This window comes from Pongo abelii, chromosome 5 (genome assembly GCF_028885655.2).
Source record: "Pongo abelii isolate AG06213 chromosome 5, NHGRI_mPonAbe1-v2.0_pri, whole genome shotgun sequence".
NCBI lineage: Eukaryota > Metazoa > Chordata > Mammalia > Primates > Hominidae > Pongo > Pongo abelii.
In genome coordinates, this window is record NC_071990.2 from 25,102,642 (window position 1) to 25,123,073 (window position 20,432).

The window sequence follows — 20,432 nt, forward strand, 5'->3', positions numbered from 1 at the left end:
GTTGTTAAGAAAGCAGGCATACTGTAATGTTCTCAGGAGAAATTATTACCACTCTCAAGGAAGGCGATTTAGCAATATGTATTAGGAGCCTTAAAAAATGCCCTTTGATTTATACTCTAGGATCAAACATAAAGCAGTCTTTTCTATGAAAATAAGCAGGAACATAGCTAATAATTGTATAAAGATATTAATTCTAGTGAAAAGTTAGAAAGAGATGTCGGCCGGGCGCGGTGGCTCACGCCTGTAATCCCAGCACTCTGGGAGGCTGAGGCGGGTGGATCACAAGGTCAGGAGATCGAGATCATCCTGGCTAACACGGTAAAAAACCCCTCTCTACTAAAAATACAAAAAGTTAGCCGGGCGTGGTGGCACGCGCCTGTAGTCCTGGCTACTCGGGAGGCTGAGGCAGGAGAATCACTTGGACCCGGGAAGCAGAGGTTGTAGTGAGCCAAGATCGTGCCACTGCATTCCAGCCTGGGCAACAGAGCAAGACTCTGTCTCAAAAAAAAAGAAAGAAAAAGATGTCAATAAGTATGATGATATACTGTAGCTACCATATTAAAAATCCAGTTTTTTGAAGAATTCTTGTTATTATGGGGATATTTTTATATTACATTAATTGAAAGAAGACTACCAAAACTGAATATATGGTATGATCCCAGCTATTATATAAAATATGCATATAAACAAAAGACTAGGAAGTGATACTTCAAAATATTAATAGTTATATCTGGATAGTGGGATTACAGGATATTTTTATGTCTCATTTGTATTGTTCTTTACTTTAAAAATTATTTCCAGTATTATGTATCACAATATGTCTTATTAAAAATCAGCTAGTATTAAAGGTCTTTCTGGACAATGTTAATTTGCTATTGTTGGAATAATAAACCAAGTAAGTCGTTTATAATAAACAAGTAGAATGTCTCCTTATGTGTTAGTGAAAATTGTGCAAGAAAAAAAAGAACACTTTTCCCTCAGCCAAAAGATCCTTCTGACTTAGAGAATGAAAACAGAACTAAGCAGGATTTGAAATAAAACATGCAGGAGCCTTCCTGAGATAGGTTATATTTTTCCTCCCAGAATCTGCTCATTGCGATTAATTAGGCTTCTCCAAGAGTAAATTTTCCCTGTGCTATCCAATAAGTCAATGTGATATTCATCCTGATTCTTACTGTGAATGAGAGCATCAACATAGATTAAGACGGATGTATCTGCCATTTGTAATGAGATTCCACAAGGTATCTCCACCCACCAGTTCCTTTCTGATACTGGCAATTTCTGATTTTTGATATCCTAATGTCTAGTTGTCACTTCCAAAAGTCTGACAACCTCTAGTCCAAACCATTTATTAATTCTTAATCTCTGCCTTCCCCTCTTATTACCAAACAGGTATTCAATGTCCAAAATTAGATAGCCCCAATGAGATAAAATAAAATTCACAAATAATATTGTCAAAACAACTTTTAACATGCTGTTATAAGTCCTATTTCCTGGAAGCTCTTTGGGGACAAGGTTCATGTCTAGTTTAATTTTTTTCTTTTCTTTTTTTTTTCTTTTTTTTTTTCAGATGGAGTCTCTCTCTGTTGCCCAGGCTGGAGTGCAGTGGCATGATCTTGGCTCACGGCAACCTCCGCCTCCTGGGTTCAAGTGATTCTCCTGCCTCAGCCTCCCAAGTAGCTGGGATTACAGGTGCCCACTACCATGCCTAGCTAATTTTTTTGTATTTTTAGTAGAGATGGGGTTTCACTATGTTGGCCAGGCTGGTCTCGAACTCCTGACCTCAGGTGATCCACCCACCTCAGCCTCCCAAAATGCTGGGATTACAGGCATGAGCCACTGCATCCAGCTAGTTTAATCTTTGTTTCCTTTGCACATAGGACAGTGCTCATTTCGTGAGTATTTATTGACGATAGAAGTGAGATGAGAAGGAGGAAGAAGAAAGGGAGAAGGAATGCATTTCTGGACAGGGTGACTATATGAAAAAAGGTATGAGCTTTGAGTGCTAGAGGCAGTGAGGAGACCAGCTCTGTCTAAGAAGAAGGATGATGCAAGGGGATTATAGAAATTAAGGTTGTGGCACCCAAATGCCCATCAATCAATGAGTGGATAAAGAAATTGTGGTATACCTACACGATGGAATACTACTCAGCTATAAAAAGGAATGACTTAATGGCATTCACAGTGACCTGGGTGAGATTGGAGACTATTATTCTAAGTGAAGTAACTCAGGAATGGAAAACCAAACATTGTATGTTCTCGCTTATAAGTGGGAGCTAAGCTATGAGGATGCAAAGGCATAAGAAAGACACAAAGAAATTTGGGGACTCAGAGGGAAAAGGTGGGAAGGGGGTGAGGGATAAAAGACTACAAATTGGATTCAGTGTATACTCCTCGATTGATGGGTCAAAATCTCACAAATCACCACTAAAGAACTTACTTATGTAACCAAATCCCACCTGTTCCCAAAAAACCTATAGAATTAAAAAAAAATTTTTAAAGATTTTAAAAAAAGGAAATTAAAGCTGTGGCAAATGTGACAAGACTGTGGAGGGTCCCAACATTTAGCTGAGGAGTTTGTCTATAGTCTGAGTCAGTGAGAGACCAGATTGAAATCCACCCTATTACATGAAACAATCCTAAATTCTTTAATGCTTCAGATCAAGTAATTGGTTTATAAAAGAAAGTTGGTGCCAGCGGAAAGATAAACATTAAACTTAAAAAAAATGGTCTGTAGCTATGTAGAAATGAACCCATCAATTTGATGGGATTAGACACATTTGTTTTTAGGTATAATTTACATGGAGTAAAATTAGCCCTTTTTAGTGCATAGTTCTACAAGTTTTAACAAATGTATACAGTAGTGTAACCACCACCACAATCAAGATACAGAAGAGTTACATCATATGAAAAAAGTTTCCTCATGCCTCTGTAGTCAACCTCTCTAACCAGCCCTTGGCAACCAATGATTCGCTTTCTGTCCTAATAGTTTTGTCTTTTCCAGACTGTCTTATGAGTTGTATCATACAGTATGTAGGCTTTTGAATCTGGCTTCTTTCACTTAAGATAATGCATTTGAGAATAATCCATGTGGTTGCATGCATCACTTCATTCGTTTTTACTGCTGAGTCATATCTCATTGTATGGATATACCTACAGTTTGCTTAATCATTAATTCATAAGTAAAGGACAAATATTTATTTTTAACATAACACATATAACTAATGTGGTACCTTCAATTTTTTTTTTTTTTTTTTTTTAGACAGGGTCTTGTTTTGTCACCCAGGCTGGAGTGGTGTGTGTTCACGGCTCACTGCAGCCTCAAACTCCTGGACTCAAACCATCCTCCCACCTCAGCCTCCTGAGTAGCTAGACTACAGGTGTGTGCCACCACACCCAGCTAATTTTTTGATCTTTTTGTAGAGATAGAGTCCCACTATGTTGTCCAGGCTGGTCTTGAACTCATGGGCTCAAGCAGTCCTCTCCCCACCATCTCCCAAAGTTTTGGGATTACAGGCATGATGGTGCAACCATGGCTAGCCCAAAATAATATTTATAAGGTTTAGGAATTTATTTACTAATTGTCAAAGACAGGTGAAGACAGGAAAAAGAGAAAATGCAAATAGAGTATGCATTAATTTCAGAAATGTGAATGTCACTGCCCAGTAGACTCGTTTTCAGAGCAGTCAATTTTTTTTTTTACTAGTGTATCTTTTAATTGTCATTTTATAGCTACTCACCGCAGCTGCCCCCCACCCTTTCCTTTAATGACGACGTTTGCAAGCTTCAGGGGACCAGGGAACAAAGCTGGGGCCTGGTAGCCCGACTATGCTGCCAGCCAGGAAAAACAAGTCACAATTACAAATTATCACAACAATTAGCGCCTGTACTTGGGGGATCTGCAAATTGAGGAGGCCCCAGCTCCTCATTGTACAGGGGTCTATTTGGCAGTGACCTTGCTCTGGAGACAATGATATTCCTATTCCTTCAGCCTGAGGGAATTGATGTTGATGAACCCGGTGGCATCAATTGGCTCGTAATCACCCTGCACGTTCATGCTCACTGGCTCCTCGTTGTAGGGAGACAGTGGGGACTCCCAGCCAAGGATGTACACCTGGTCCTTGAGGATAGACACCTGCACTTTCCCTTCCACTCGCTCCTAGGACTTGGCGATGTGGTGGCGGACAAATTCATACTCAGGGCTGTGCCAGAAACCAGTGTACACCAGCTCAGCAAATTTCAAGAACAGGCCTTGTTTGATTTGGCACACCTCCCGATCCATGGTGAAGGCCTCGATGTCTAAATGAGTGTGGTAAAGGATGGTGCCTGCTGGGGTTTCATAGATACCTCGGGACTTCATTCCAGTGAAGCAGTTCTCCACCATGTCAGTATAGCCCACACCGTGTTTGTCCGCGACTTCATTCAGGTACATGAAGAACTCCAAGGAGGTCTGGTGGGTGGAGCCATCCTTGACGTTGGTCACCTTCACGGGGACCCCTTTTTTAACTCGATCTCGAGGACGTCAGGGGTGTTGGGGGCTTTGGCCGGTTCCTAGGTCTTCGTGTAGAGACCTGGAGGCACTTGGTTCTTGGGGTTCTCCAGGATTCCAGCCTCGTAGCTGATGTGCATGAGGTTCTCGTCCATGCTCCACGGGTTCTTGGGAGTGACCGGGATAGGAATTCCGTGCTGCTTTGCGTATTCCATCAGGTCATTATGGCCCTTGAACCGGTTGTAGAACTCGGGCATCCTCCAGGGAGCAATGACCTTTATCTGGGGGTCCAGCGAGTACCAGGTGAGCTCAAACCGGACCTGATCATTCCCCTTACCCGTGGCGCCGCGGGACACCCCCTCCTGCTGGGCAATTTCCACTTGTTTGCTGGCAATGCAGGGCCTGGCCAGAAAGGTGCCCAGGAGGTAGCAGTCCTCATACAGTGTGCTGGACTGGATGGCCGGCCAGATGAACTCCTCCACAAACTCCCTGATGACATCCTCAATGAACTTTTCGGCCCCAAGTTTCAGTGCCTTCTTCCTGGCTTCCTCGAAGTCTTCCTTCTGGCCAGTGTTGGCCAGGTAGGCAATGATGTCATAGCCTTGTTCCTTCATCCACACGGGGATGCAGGAGGTGTCCAGGCCACCACCGTAGGCCAGAACCATGGCGTCTTTGCTGGACATAGTGTCTGGGATTGGAGGCGCGAGTTCCCAGTGTCTGGAATCTGTCTTCAGGATGCAGTGAACCACTCGGGCTCAGGCAGTAGTGGCAGGCGACAGAACAAGAGCAGTCAGATTTTTTAACCATTGTTAAAGGTTTCCAGTTCTGTGCCTTTCTGGAAGCAGTGTGGCCCCAGACTGACAACTGACCCTCAAAGAGGAAGGAAAGCCCTCACCTTGCTTGCCGACAATACTGCAGTGCTATTTCTCCTAACTTGTAACTGATGCTTCCCTACTCTGTCCACGGAGCTAGTGCGTATCGGACTTAGTTGAAGCTGATAATCATTTCTAGATTTTGTCAATGCTTCGCTTTCAGTTTCCTCTTTATGCCTGTTTTAATCCATTAATATCCTTCTCACCATGGGTTTTCTTTGATGACTTGGAAAGCTATTTTCTCTGTTTCTAGTTATTTATTGAAAATTGAAGTTGCCATCCTTTCAGCTCTACAACATCCTCTGAAGCCAAATTTGTGACTTCAGGTTGGATGTCGATGGGTGAGTAATCAGACATGTGGGGCCATGCCCAGTTTAACCTTCAAATATTCACACTAAATGGAGGGAAGAAGAGTCAAGAAAAAAAGAGAGGACAGAGTTGATATGTAGCGGTCTCTTTATTCATTTAATGGTAACAGGAAGCCCTCTCTGCCTCACGCCTGCTCCCACCCACAGGTCCTGGTGTACATGTGGGTGGTGGGAGTTCTAAGAATTTGATCTAAGATATAGTCAAGGGGGGAAAAGGGTAATTTAGAAGCTTCTATTTATTTAGCTTTAGGATTCTTCCACACAAATTCCGATAAGTGCCTGTGGTGTTAAGGTTTCTGCTATTTGGAGATAGTACTTTGGATTTCTATAGAAACTCTCTGTTGAATAACAGTGCTCTGGAAGCCCAGAGCTAGGAGAATGCTGGGTGCATGATCAGGCTGTTTTAGGGTTAGAAGTGTAAAAGCAATAGGACCTTTAAAAAAAAAATGACAGGGACAGATAAAGAAGTTTACCCTCACCCCCTCCCAGCACTATTTGTGCCTTAAAAAGAGAAAAACAAAAGTTCTTTTTAATTTAAAGTGAATTTCTAAGGAGAAAAAAATTTAATTGTTTTTAGAATATAACTGATTAAAACGAAAACTAAATGTTGAACTTGAGAAAACCATACAAATTAAGGAAAATGCACATAAGGTTTAAAAGAAAAACTTCCTGTGATATGATGAATACGCATATTCAACACGGCTTTGGAAAACATTGTTTTTTCACTTTAAGGAGCAACCTTTCCCTTCACTTAATGCTCTAGTGAGCAATTGTTCAGGAAGAGTAAGAGGGTGGGTTTTCTTAGAGGTCAAGAATCAGAGCTGTAGGAGACTGAATTATGGGCTTGACCGGAAGACTGTGATACATTCATGAGCTTCTTCACGACTCCAAGGGATGATATGTTTGTGCTTTGATACATGGTATTTCAAAACCAAATTGTACGTGTATTCACCAACAAAAGAAACTGAAGAAATTGCATGAGATTAAAAGTTACAAAGATTGTTGTTTTTTTTGTTTTTGAGTCCCAAGCAAGTCATTTTTGAAAACATTGTGCTCAGCAAGACAGGTTTATAAATGAATGCTACTCACAGGTGGAAACTATAGAATGAACAAAACCACTAAAAGCTACATAAAAGGTTTCTTATTTTTCTGTACTGTATGATTAATTAGAGCCATTGTGTGAAAAAGAGAGGAAAATTGCTTCTCTTCATTGTATTTAGCTGTTAGGGAGCTTTTATTAGATATTTATATAGGTATACATTTTGTCACGTGTATAAATGAGAGCCAAGTTCATTATTTGAGGTCTCACTAATTGGGATTTATGATAAGTCACATAGAGATGGTTTTAAGTTTACCTCTGCTTAGCAAATGAAAAAGGGCGAAGGGCGAATTGAAAAGATGAACCTTCTAAAGCATTTTGGAAGCTCAATATGCAAACAACCGAGACACTAATTAGAAATACTTCCTGTTTATCCGTAAAGACAAGAAGCCTGAGAATTTCTAGAAGGCAATATTTTGTTACCCTGAGCAGCTGTACATTTTTCTTTTTCTGTATATTTTAAGAGAAAAGAGTTTTATGTGTACTTATAAAGAAATCATTTATATGAATTTCAGAATATGAATCCTGCAATTTCTTTGGATTTATGACCATTCACTGTCAAATGGAGATTACAGTGGTCTAAAATTCAAGACCATGACAACTTTAAAGAAGGTAAACAGAGGAAAATCTTGGGACATACAGCAGGAATGCCTCTGAAAGGAAGTTGGCAGGAGATAAGAGGCTGAGGCCTGGGGGAAATAAATAATAACTCAAGTACTCTCCAGTGGAGAGGAGGCTGAGAAGAGGCCACTCTGTCTTGCTCCACAGGCCTTAGACCACTCCCGGGCTGCTCAGGTGTGAGTCTGTTTGCTGATTTGCTGACGTCACCTCACAAGCCTCACAAGTCCTGACACAGCAAGGCCAAAAGAAACCACTCAGGCAAACGGCACATTCTGGGATCTGCAAGTCTCCTATAAGTAGCTGTTCCAATTTCCAAATATTAAAACAAAAAAAGCAAGCTCATTAAGAACTTGCTGATGCATTCTATTTTTAAAATAATAAAAAATAATTTGGGTGATACTGCATAGCTCACAAAATATTTCCACGTGCATTATCTTACTTAATGCAAACGACAGTCGCGTAGGGGTGGATTCGATTCACCTGGCTTTGCTTGTAAGACGGCCCAAGCATCGAGAAGCGAAGAAAAGCACTTAGCACACAAGACTGCAGAGCCACACAGCCCTCTGCGGGTTCCCAGGGGGAGGCGCTCGAGGGTGAAGTACAAACCCATCCCCAGGCTGCGAAAGAAAAGTCTATGAGCTGGCCTCTGTGGGAGGGTCAGGGCCCAGGGTCTAAATATAGACGACATGCTGTGCAGCGGTTTCTGTTTCTTTCACGCACGGCGCAGAAGGAAAAGCGTTTGGGGTTCAGCTCTGCCAGGAAATAAATACATAACCGGTCTCGTGGTGGCCATGCTGCAGGTGGCACACTCCGAGCAGGCCCCTTGGGGGATGACAGGGGCATCTTCTGCTAAGCGTGGGAACAGCCTTGGGCGCCCCCAGTGCTCGGGAGAAAGAGGGCTCCCCTCCCCGGGTGTGAGTCACCAAATCCCTGAGCGACTTAGGTGCTCCTGCCCCACCCTCTTCTCCACCTCAGCCCAGCCTCTCAAACACCTTGATCCGCAGACGCCCCCAGGTTGGTAAACCGACTGAACAAGAGGGAAGAGGCAAGTTCCGTGGGTCAAGGCATCACCGAACAGGAATCCCCGGAGACACGCCCAGGAGCCGAGGAGGGCAGAGGTGCTCCAGTCGGGCGGCTGAGCCATCCTTCTTGGCTGGGCTCTGAGAAGAAAGGGGAGTGGGCACTGTCCGCTGGAAGTGAGCTGGCTGCCTACGACCCCTACCAGCTCTAAGCCCGAGGGTTCTGCGTGTTCAGATTTCTTTCTGAGTGGCCCCTACCACCCTCCTCCTGCATAAAAAAGAATTCACGGACTCAAGGTAGGCATTCTGTAGAGATTTGAACATTCGGTTAATTTTCCTTCACTGTATTCTCAGATACCTGGACATTGAGCACAGCGCAGGAAGATGCAGTTTCCAGTAGATTTCCAAATATCTCCTTAGCTGCCCTCAGACATCACCAGCCCTTGTTCTGCCTCTAGGAGACTCCCAGAGCTGTGTGCATTTCAACTGGGCCCATGTTTTGAGATTTGGGGAGAGGTGATAGGGTGCGTTTTCTAAATAGAGAGCGTGGCCACTGGAAGAACCATAAAATTAGGAGTTGATTGATTTGAGCTTGAGTCCTAGTTCCAGCAGTGAAAACCCGCTCTGGACTTGTACACATGTGTCTGAACGTTGGCTCTGTTCTGCCACACTGTGGGCTGTGATTTTTAATAAGCCCTGTAACTTCTCTGAGCCTCAGCCTCCTCACTTGCAAAATGGATACAATTACCAACCTCATAGGGTTGGACTGAGGATTAAGTGAAATAATGCCCAATAGGGGAGCTGGCACAATGCCTGATACTAATACTGCCCCCAATAAATGACAAATGTACTGTCTTACTCCTCTCTCTCTGAGCTTCAGTTTCCACACAAGAAAAAAACTGGAGGGCAGGGATAGTACAGATCCTTCTAGCTCCTCAGGGTAGTTGTGAGTCTCCAATGAGATATTGCATGTGAAATCACTTCCACCCCTAAGAATGTGACATTTTAATCAATTTTATCAGGTTGACACATTAGGGCCCTTCATCTGGTCCACACTAGGGTGGGAAAGTATGGGGAAGAGTGGATCTGATTTAATGTGGGATGAGGTAAGGAAAGGCCCTGAGAATGGAGCTCTGTCTAGGACTGAGAGAGGACACCATTGATCAGTACAACCAGAGGGAGCAGAGTGCTGGGAGAGGGTGCCCTCAAAGAAATAAGGAGGGCTGGGTGCGGTGGCTCCCGCCTGTAGTCCTAGCACTTTGGGAGGCCAAGGCGCGGGCGGATCATGAAGTCGAGAGATCAAGACCATCCTGGCCAACATGGTGAAACCCCGTTTCTACTAAAAACACAAAAAATTAGCAGGGCATGGTGGCACACATCTGTAGTCCCAAGTACTCAGGAGGCTGAGGCAACAGAATGGCTTGAACTCTGGAGGCGGAGGTTGCAGTGAGCCGAGATCGCTACCCTGCACTCCAGCCTGGCGACAGAGCAAGACTCTGTCCCAGCTACTTGGGAGGCTGAGGCAGGAGAATGGTGTGAACTCGGGAGGCGGAGCTTGCTGCAGTGAGCGGAGATCGCACCACTGCACTCCAACCTGGACGACAGAGCGAGACTCCATCTCAAAAAAAAAAAAAGGAATGATTAAAGGGGTGGATAGGAAACCAAGAACAAACTCTGGCCTGGACACAAAGGAATGTTCATGTATCGACTGTACTGAGAGAGTGAATGGTCTGACCGATGCCTCACAGATGAGCAGGGGCAAGACCAGGAAACAAGTCCCATAGCCTGAGCTGGGACCCTCCGTGCTCCACATCACCTTCTCGGATGACACAGAAATAGAGACAGCATGCATTGGGAGTGAGGGTGAAGGAAAAAAAATATGTAACTTACCCTGAAGATTATGCTTCTCATCTTAAAAAACCAGATATCTTCATTTTTTAAACTGCTGTGGGGAAATAGAAGAAAATTGATTTTGTTTGTCCTTTGAGGGAAATATAACGATGTCTGGGCCACTCAGTTAAAAGCTGGGTTAAAAATATGAAGTTAAACTATATGCTTTTCTTAAGAGATCAAGATATTCTTTCATTCTTTTCTTTCTGTGTGCAGGATGTTATTGTTTTAGATTGAAACAACAGACTTTTAACTCAAGGTAGGGAAAGAAAACGGAGTGGGAGAACCAGACAGTCAGAAAGCTCTTCAAACCTAGTGGGACTCGTGGTTCCTCCACAACTGGGTCTTAGCATGACAGGACCGTTACAGCCTCCACTATAGTGTCTCTCCCCTCTCTCCCATCCTTGTTCTTCTGTATCCTCCTACCTCTGCTTGTCTGTGTCAGCCTGGCTCCAGGTCTTAAATGGGGGGAAAATATCTCTGTTTTGTGTACAGGTTGTATAATCATATACAATGTCAAAGAAAAAAATGTAGGGTTGACGACTGGCCTAATACATTTGGAATCATAATCATTTACTGCTGATTGAATAAACTGTCCCTTCGTAGTTGCCACTGATGATATTCCCAGGGTACACATGAGGTGGAGTGGGATTCAGAGGGTTCAGAGTCCCTCGTTTGCTCAGAGCTTCCCCTGAGAGAGGACCAGAGCTATGGATAGAATTGGGGTGCCCCAGGACTCGGGGGTTGTCCCCTCTGATGATCATGTTTACTCATGCTTTTTGGTGATTAGAGATCTTACCACTTGCAAATAACTATACTTTATAAGAATACATCTAATAATGGGATATACTCAGCAATGAAGAAGAACAAATATGCATGCAACATCATGGATCATGTTAAGTGAAAGAAGCAAGACTCAAAAGGCTACATACTGTATGATTCTGTTTATGAGATAGTCTGGCTTTTTTTTTTTTTTTTAAGAGAGATAGGGTCTTGCTGTTTTATGTTGTTGTTGTTGTTTGTTTGTTTTCTTTTGAGATGGAGTTTGGCTCTTGTTGCCCAGGCTGGAGTGCAATGGTGTGATCTTGGCTCACTGCAACCTCTGCCTCTTGTGTTCAAGTGATTCTCATGCCTCAGCCTCCCAAGTAGCTGGGATTACAGGCATATACCACCATGCCCGGCTAATTTTGTATTTTTAGTAGAGGCGGGGTTTTTCCGTGTTTTCAGGCTGGTCTCGGACTCCTGACCTCAGGTGATCCACCCGCCTCTGCCTCCCAAAGTGCTGGGATTACAGACGTAAGCCACCGCACCCAGCGCCGGGGTCTTGCAATTGCACTTGCCCAGGCTGGAGTGCAGTGGCTATTCACAAGCACAATCCCACTACTGATCAGCACAGGAGTTTTTACCTGCTCTGTTTTCGACCTGGGCCGGTTCACTTCTCCTTAGGCAACCTGGTGGTCCCTCGCTCCCAGGAGGTCAGCATATTGATGTTAAACTTAGTGCACACACCAGGTCAGCAGAGCACACTATACCCCAGAACTCCTGGGCTCAAGCCATCCTCCCGAGTAGCTGGGACTACAGGTCTGTGCCACTGTACCTGGCTTATGAGATATTCTGGAAAAGCCAAAATGATAAGGACAGAAAACAGATAACTGGTTGACAAGAGCTGGGGAAAGGGATTGACTCCAAAGGGGAATGAAGGAATGTCTGGGGTGATGGAAGTCTTCTATATCTTCATTGTTGTGGTGGTTACACAACTATAGGTGTTTGTCAAGACTCATAGGACTGCACACTAAAAAGTATGCTGTATTCTATGTAATTACACCTCAATAAACATGACTAAAAATTTATTTAAACTATGAACAAAGATTGACTGATATATATATATATATGAGTGTTTAGAATAAAGTACACAGATGTCTGCAATTTATTTTTAAAGCATTAAAAATAAGATTTATCAAAGGACTGATAGATAGGTATATGGGTAGGTATGTGATGTAGGTGGTAGTTATATGGATATTCACTGTATAATTATTTCAGCTTTTCTATATGTGAAACGTATTAATAATAAAATGTTGGAAAACATTTGAAAATACATCTAATGCATTTTCTTCACCACCTATGCCATTTAGAGGGTTGCTTGTAGACCCATACACTTACTTTCATACTCTCTGATGAGTTCAAGAGTACTCTCCCTCTCCCCTTCAAACCATCCTAATAGGAGTAAAGTTTCCCTTGGTCCAGAGGGGAAGAGCTCTTGGGGTTCTTTGCCGACTCACTTACATGAATTTACTGTCCTCCCTTTGATGCAGTATCAGCAAGTGAATCCTTTATGGTGGTTTTTTTTTTTTTTCCACTTGCTTGAAAGTTGAAGGATTGGATTAATTTCACTCAATTTGTAACAAACCTCAGGGAACAAGCTTTGGGCAGCAGCAATTCAAAGTGTTAGCAAGTATCTCAGACTCCTTTTTTCTTGATATTGCCTGGTTCTTTCTGCAGGTTCAGGCTTTGCGTGCCTCTTTCCATCCCACCCTGTAATGGAGATAAGAACTAAGCCACCTGCTCCCAAGCACAAGAACCTCTCTGGTGCCTCAGAAACCAGGCACCCCTGGAGCCAACCCTTGATGGGATTGGAAATGGTCCTCTTTCCAAATCGCCCTCTGTTTGGTGGGGGATGAAAAGATCTCCCCTTCAAAGAGTATGTGAGGCATAGTTTTTTGAAAATAGATATGCATGCCTTCTCCCGATTACCCTGACCTTTAAAATAGCCCAGTTTCCAGCTGGAAACAGAAAGAGCAGCACAACATGGCTGGAGAGTCACAGACATCAGGCCTCCGTAAGTGAGTACGTGGATGGTTCAATTCCCAACCAATACAATCCGCTTTACAATTATGATCATTTTTTAATATTTAAGTGGATCAGATTAGATACACTTAAAGTGTCTCAAACTCTACAAGCTTTCATTTGGATTTGGGTATATGGATCCTGTCTGAAGAAATGTATGACTATTTATTGACATAAAAAGGTACCCTAGTTATGTTGTGAAATAAACAGTAAGTTGTAGAACATGGTATTATTCTGATCCCACTTAAAAATATATTTAGCTCAGCACTTTGGGAGGCCAAGATGGGAAAATTGCTTGAGCCCACAAGTTCAAGAGCAGCCTGGGCAACAGAGCAAGATTCTGTCTACAAAAAATTGAAAATTAGCTGGGCATGGTGGCACATTCCTGTGGTCCCAGCTACTTGGGAGGCTGAGGTGGGAAGATGGCTTGAGCCCAGGGGTTCGAGGCTGCAGTGAGGCTCCAGTGAGCCGCGATGGCGCCACACGCCTAGGTGACACAATGAGACCCCGTCTCAAAAAAAAAAAAAAAAAAAAAAAAAGTTTTATGGTTTTAGCTCTTATTTTTAACATTTAAAAATGGATATTTAACTTAATGGGCTATAATCTATTAACATCATTGTTTATTTGATGCTCACAGTGTCCCAGTTTCGCCAGTAGAAGACCCTCCAAGGCAGCTCCCCAGTCCTTTTGACAGATTCCCTTAATTTTTTGAGCACTTCTTTATTTTCTGGCACAAGGTGTTTCAGCCTCATCTTGTAATTTAACTGCTGCAGCCCTGGGATCAGCATTTTTCCAAGGAGCCCTCATTTCTTTTGGTGTGAGTGATATTTAAAAAACAACATCTGGGTACTAGGTTGTTCATTGCTATTGGGTATCACTGCTTCTAGATCCTTTTAGTGGACAGAGCTAGGAAATATCTGTGTCTGTCTGTCTGTCTAGATTATTCTAATTCCAGGGCAACAAATAGGATGCTTTTTTGTCTTCACTCATTTTATATTTGTATCTGCTTTCTCCCACAGTGAGAACTCTTCCTCCCAACACATCCTGTAGGTACTTGTTTGCTTAGTTCTACAATACACAAAATAGTTTTAGAATTGTTATAACTGTGGTCTACAAAAAACAAATCTGCTAAACAGAGTTTAAGATTATTTTTATTACTTTATTTTTTTTTTTTTTTGCTTTTTGACTGAGGATATTTAGCCAAAGTATTGTGTTCAAATGTTACTTGGATTAATTCTTTTCTTTTTCTTCCATGTAGTTGTGCTATTCATTTGAAATACAGTTCATTGGTTTCTGTTTGCATTCAATTTGCATTTTTTCTCATACTTGTTTATTTAATTTTATTTTTGAATGTATAGAGAATTGATAACGTTTTAAAACAAACTATACAAAAAGGTTTTTTTATATATATATATTTAGTATATTTTACAAAAGAAATGGGAGTGCTACGCTGTACGGGGTGAGGGTTGGGAATTCTAGATGACTTTCTCTCTGTTGTATGTTTCTGTATTGTTTGATTTTTATACAACATAGGCATATTAGCTTTGTATCAGATGAAAACAAAATCAAGACATATTTTTCAGTGCTACTGCCCAAGTTTACAGTTTTGACAACTGTTGGGGGGAGGGTAGGAGTGGGTAAGGTGTGTGTATATAATTAACATGTTCTTTTGCAGTGAAACAATTTCTTGGATCTTGCTATTTCAGAGGAATAACTGGTACTCACACAGCGGGTTGAATCTAGGCTAACATATTTCAAGATGCTTTCCATTCCCTAAGATCCTCCTTACCCCCAACTTGATACACTAGCTTAATGCTTCTGAGAAAATTTGCTATTCTGGTAATTTTCTGCTACCAACCAGAAACCAAGTTATCATTCTAGTGGTTAACTTTTGGGCTCTTTAGATCCCTCATCAAACAAACAACCTGAGAATTACAGACTTCAGAATCCATTGAGGCTCTGAGTTCTCTAATCCCTCTGCTGGTTTCATTTTCTTTTTTATGTTTGTTAGCTGTATTTGTATTTGCTGCTTCTTCCTCTCCTTTCCTTTTCCCTCCACACCCTCTCTTTTGTCCATCCTCGGCTGGAGACAGCTAAAATATCTGTCCAGATCATGTACATACAAAGAGAGCACTTTCTCAACCAACGGACCTCCTTGAATTATTCAAAGTACCTTCCATTCTCCAGTTTCCCATCATTTTTCTTCCTTGACAGTATAAACTAGAATTGGACATTTGGCAATTGTACCCATGGATTTAATCATTCAGGCAGGAAGGAGGAGGGTAAGCCTTCTACAGAAGCAAGTATTCTTCTGAATGATGAGAAAATAGGTAACAACATGTTTGAAGGTATATAAATAATTTTTATGCCAGTATAAACACTAGGGTCCCTAAAACAAAATGCAGTAGCATTCTCTGTAATTGGCAGAGCTGTTGGTAAACAAGATTCAGAACTGGGGAGAAACCCAGGCTTTGTGGGGCCCAGCCGCCTGTTGTCTGGGATGAGGCTGTTAATGGATAAATTTAGCAGGTGTCTAGACTGAAACCCAGGAAAATATGTGACCTATGAATTATACAGAATGTTCTAAAAGGTTTCTTTCTTTTTTATACTTGGGGTAAACCCCTCACTGACCTCCTCTCAAATCTTTAAGCTTGTAGCTTAAAGGAAACAGAAACCAAGAGAGGAATTTTCCTGGTATATCCTTCTCCACTTCAGAGCAGAGAAGCCCAGCCTGAAGCCTAAAATCGCAGCATAAGGGATTTGTCAGTCAGTAGCAATTCTGTTGGTCAGAATAGCAGCAAGAGACCAAATCAGCAGGTTGGAAACAGCAGCAACACAGTTTCTGCTGTGGTCTGGGACACTTCGGTGTTTGTATCCACGCTGAAAAGCTAAATCTGCAACCATAGTGCCTCCCCATACCGGTACAAAATCCCAGAGTGGAGGAGCCCACGGGAGAAACATGAGTGTTGTCAAGGCCTGACCCTTGCCAGACAACAGGTAAGCCAGGACAGAAAGCTGATAGGAAGCTGGGCTGCTCTGTAAATTGACGCTGGATCTCTCTGCAAGCAGGGGCCATCTGCAGAGTGGGTAGCCTTGTGCAGATGGAGGACTCTGGGAAAGGTGCCCACATATTCTTCCTATCCCAGGCCCCTCTGTCTCCCTGAGATCTTGCCTTCAGGTTCTCATCTGAAGACAGTGGTATTTAGAAGAAAATCTAAAACTCTTTCTATGAATCAGAGTGCCTTCCAGAGCTGCACATGCAGTGAGGAATAGCCAGCTGGGTTCTTACCTCCTTGTGTAGAATTGTCAACCCAGGATGGTGGCAGACAGGAGAGCCCTCCTTCGAAATCCCACAGCCCCAACCACAGTCCAGGGCATGGTCTGTGGGATTCAGACTGCTGCCTGACCAGGTCCCCTTGCCTAGTCACAATTAAGAATGCCATCACACTGAGTCAGGAGAATGGCCGGCGAAGCAGAACAAGACAATTAAGTCACATTGACACTGGGAGGAAGTCGCCAGTGGTATCTCTGAGACAGCAGATTCCCTAATCTCAAGTGCATATCAGCTTTGTCACTGTTGTCTTTTCAGTGGGACAGAGAAAACTCATTCCTTTGATTGGAGTCCACAAAAAGTGCTAACCAGCGGCTGCCTCTATCAAAGCTCTACCTAACAGAGTTCAACTGTTTTTTTGTTTTGTTTTGTTTTGTTTTTTGAGATAGCATTTGCTCTGTCACCTAGGCTGGAGTGCAGTGGCATGATCATAGCTCAGTGTAACCTCCAACTCCTAAGTTCAATCAGTCCTCCTGCCTCAGCCTCCTGAGTAGCTGGGTTTACAGGCACACACCATCATGCCCACTAACTTAAAAAAAAAAAAATGTTTATAGAGACAGGATCTTGCTATGTTGCCAGGCTGGTCTCTAATTCCTGGCCTCGAGTGATCCTCCCACCTCAGCCTCCCAAAGCATTGGAATTACAGGTGTAAGCCACCACACTAGGACAGAGTTCAACTTTTTAAAAAGGTGAAACAAGTTCCAAGTGGGCTCTGTCATCTGGTTGCATTTACTTGTACTGAAAACAGCCTGGAGATCCTCTGTGGGGGCAAACACTCCATTTTCCCAGAAGAACAGGAGTCACACCCCTAGGGGCCAAGATCGGTTTTTCCCTAGTGTATCTGTGTTGCCTCCTGTGTGGTGTGGTGTAAACCAGCTGAATGTGACGGTGGGGTGCCTGGCTGAGGAAGATGGGGATGCCTTCTCCAGTATGACATGTCTCCCATTATTTTGGGAAAAAATGTGGAGGTGGCAATGGTAAGCCCTTCATACTGCCTCAAATGCCACTATTACCATTTTTAGGCCCTCAGCTCCCAATAGCTACATTGCCAGGAACTGTGCTAGGCACTTGACATATTTTACGTCTTTTAATCCCCCGCAATAACACTGGGAGGCTGGTATTATTGTAATAACCATTTTAAGGTGGAGGAAGTGGGCATTCAGGGAGGTGGAATAAATTGCCCACAGGCCAACAGCTAAGAAGCTGTGGAAGCAGGATTTGAAGCCAAATCTCCCGGTTGTCAAAGCTTATATACTTTTCAGAGTTTCTTTCCTTTAATCCCCCACCCCAACTGTGGCAGACTAAAGGAAAGAAAGGCTCTCGGGGCATTCAGTTATCTGTGCCCGCCCCTCATTCCCGTGCCCTGCCCTGACCCTGCTGTCATCATGTAGAAGGCCCACGCACCCACGGAGCTGTTGCTCTGTCTATACTTCTCTTTATCTGGGCAGGTCACAGGTAAGCAGCTTGACAGGGTTTACAGGACACCAGATAGGTCCTTCTCCCTAATGTCTGCTCAGTATCACACATGTGTGTCTTTGTAGTGACCTTTGGCCTCTTTTAAAATTCAAATATCCCTAAGAAGGGTAACATATTACTGTTCTCATACCTTGGTTTGATTATTATTTTTTTTACTACACTGCTATGGACTAGAAAAGAAAATAATCTAAATATTTCATTACAGATTCTGGGGGTGAAAGGAAGAAGTGAGGAAGGCTTAGGGAAGATGGACTTTGGGATCCATTGCTTTACTATGAGTTTAATTTTGATGGAACCCAAACGGTTATTGAGTAGATGAAGTGCCACGTATTTTGCTAAGGGTTATAGGCATGCAGAGCTTATTAAGGATTTGTTCTTACCTGGGGAGATTTGAATATGGTCCGGGTATTAAATAATATATGGGGATCATTGTTAATTTTATTACGCAGCTATGTAGAAAAATATACTTATTTTTTAGAGATGCTCTTACTAAAATATTTAGTGCGGAGATGTCATAATGTCTGATTTATTTTTAAATGTTTCAACAGGAAATTAGATGAAGCAAATATGGCAAAATGTTAATAATTGTTAAATTTAGGTGATAGATATATAAGATTCATTATACTATTTTCTCAACTTTACTGAATGTTTGAAAATTTTCATAATAAAAAGTAAAACAAAAACAAACAAATGAGCAAACGAAAAAACCTAAAGCTTTCCAGTAGCTCAAAATCGAAATTTTATTGCAAAGATGACAATTAAGTTTTGTAGTAAGCAGAATTGGAAGATGGCCCCACGGTTCTTGCCCGCTGGCATACAGGCCCTGTATAATTCTCGCATCTTTGGTATAAATATGATGAGATTTTACTTCTGTGATTAGATTATGTTATATGGCAAAAATGAGGGATTTTTCAAACGTAATTAAAGTCCTTGATCAGTCAATTTTTACCTAATCAAAAGAGAGATTATCCTGGGTGGGCCTGACCTAATCAGGTGAGCTCTTTAAAGAAGAGTCTATAAGCAGCAAAAGACCCTTGTTGGCCTTGAGGAAGCAAACTACCATGTTGTGGAGAGGGTCATGTGGCAGAGAACAATGGGTGGCCTTTAGTTGCTGAAGGCCTCAGGCCTACAACTGCAAGGAACTAAATTCTGCCCACAACCATTGAGCTTGGAAGGAGACCCTAAGCCTCAGATGAGATTGCAGCCCCAGAGAACACCTTGATTGCAGCCTTGGGAGAGCCTGAGCAGAGAATCCAGCTAATTCATGCCCATGGAAGCTGTGAGATAAAAAATGTATATTGTTTTAAGGCAATAAACTTGTGGTAATTTGTTACAAAGCACTAGAAAACAAATATAAATTTCAACCAGTGAGGCAATTCTAATTGATTAGACATGGCAGCTTAAGGCACTGTATCAGAAAGGGTTCCAAGCCAGGGCCTGGTCCCCGTGGGGGAAAAAGAGAGAGCTGTGGTTGATTAGCAATGTCTGCATGGGCATGGAAATGGAGAGTGGTAGCACATGTCCCTCCTATCGCCATTCAAGGTCCCTCTGTGTATTTAAAGGAAAGGGGTTTACTAACTTATTTTTCTTAATGACAAAATAACCCCAAAGGATTATATAACTTGAGTCTCCAAGTTGGAAGAAACGCTGACCTATGAGAAAATCTTCAGAGAAAGAAGACAGGAAACGTTATCAAAGCAGATTTTAGCAGTTGCAAAATATTGTTGAGGGCCACCTTTGCAGGCTGACATTTGCAGTGATAAGCGTCCTTCCCTCGCAGGTGTCTTCAGTCTTTCTCCCTTTCCACTTTCTCTAATTCGCTGCCTGCAAACACACACAGGTCTTTTGTGAGTTGGAAAATGCAACCCTCCAAAAATGTCACTGGATCCTGTTCCTATTTCTAACTCACACTGACTCTCATACAGCAGGGCTCTTGACCATCCTGGAAGAATATCAGAATTCCCTCCTTACACATTATGCCAAAGAGGTCAGGACCACCTGCTTAATGTTGAGCTTACATTCAACATCTATTAATATATCATTTCATATTAAAACCATGCAGAAATGAGCACAGTATTCAGATGTTAGTCTCAAAATTTAAGTGAAATTTCTGTAGTAAAGCAGGCTTTTCTCATAACTCTTATTTTAAGAATATAGGCCGACTTCCCATCCATACTAGTGAAACCATGCAGATCCATAATCCAGCTTTTCTCAGTGACGGATTCCATAACGGAGGTATTGGATTAAAACTGTAGGATCACAACTATTTTCCTACAGATATAGAAGGAAGTTTCATAAAAACTGGAGTTTAAATTTAAGGTACGCGCAAGTAAAAGAAACATGATCAAGAAGGTAAAGGCCCAGAGAAAACTGACGGCTTCTTCAATTATATCAAAGAAAAAGAAGTATTTTGCTTGATGCAA

At 42.5% G+C, this 20,432-nt stretch overlaps 2 protein-coding genes, 1 long non-coding RNA gene and 1 pseudogene across 7 annotated transcripts in view; all 4 read right to left on the reverse strand.

Moving 5' to 3' along the window:
- Positions 1-20,432, reverse strand: part of RIPOR2 (RHO family interacting cell polarization regulator 2) — a 235,190-nt gene that overhangs the window by 212,431 nt on the left and 2,327 nt on the right. The gene's annotated exons all lie outside the window — the stretch shown is intronic.
- CMAH (cytidine monophosphate-N-acetylneuraminic acid hydroxylase) overlaps positions 1-20,432 on the reverse strand; it is a 377,256-nt gene that overhangs the window by 188,202 nt on the left and 168,622 nt on the right. The gene's annotated exons all lie outside the window — the stretch shown is intronic.
- Positions 3,692-6,312, reverse strand: LOC100461841 (argininosuccinate synthase-like; annotated as a pseudogene).
- LOC129059902 (uncharacterized) lies at positions 6,582-17,612 on the reverse strand. The gene is made up of 3 exons (XR_008526076.2): positions 16,492-17,612; positions 10,359-10,413; positions 6,582-8,609 (listed from the first exon to the last, which is right to left on the reverse strand). It is a non-coding gene; the product is annotated as an uncharacterized LOC129059902 (long non-coding RNA).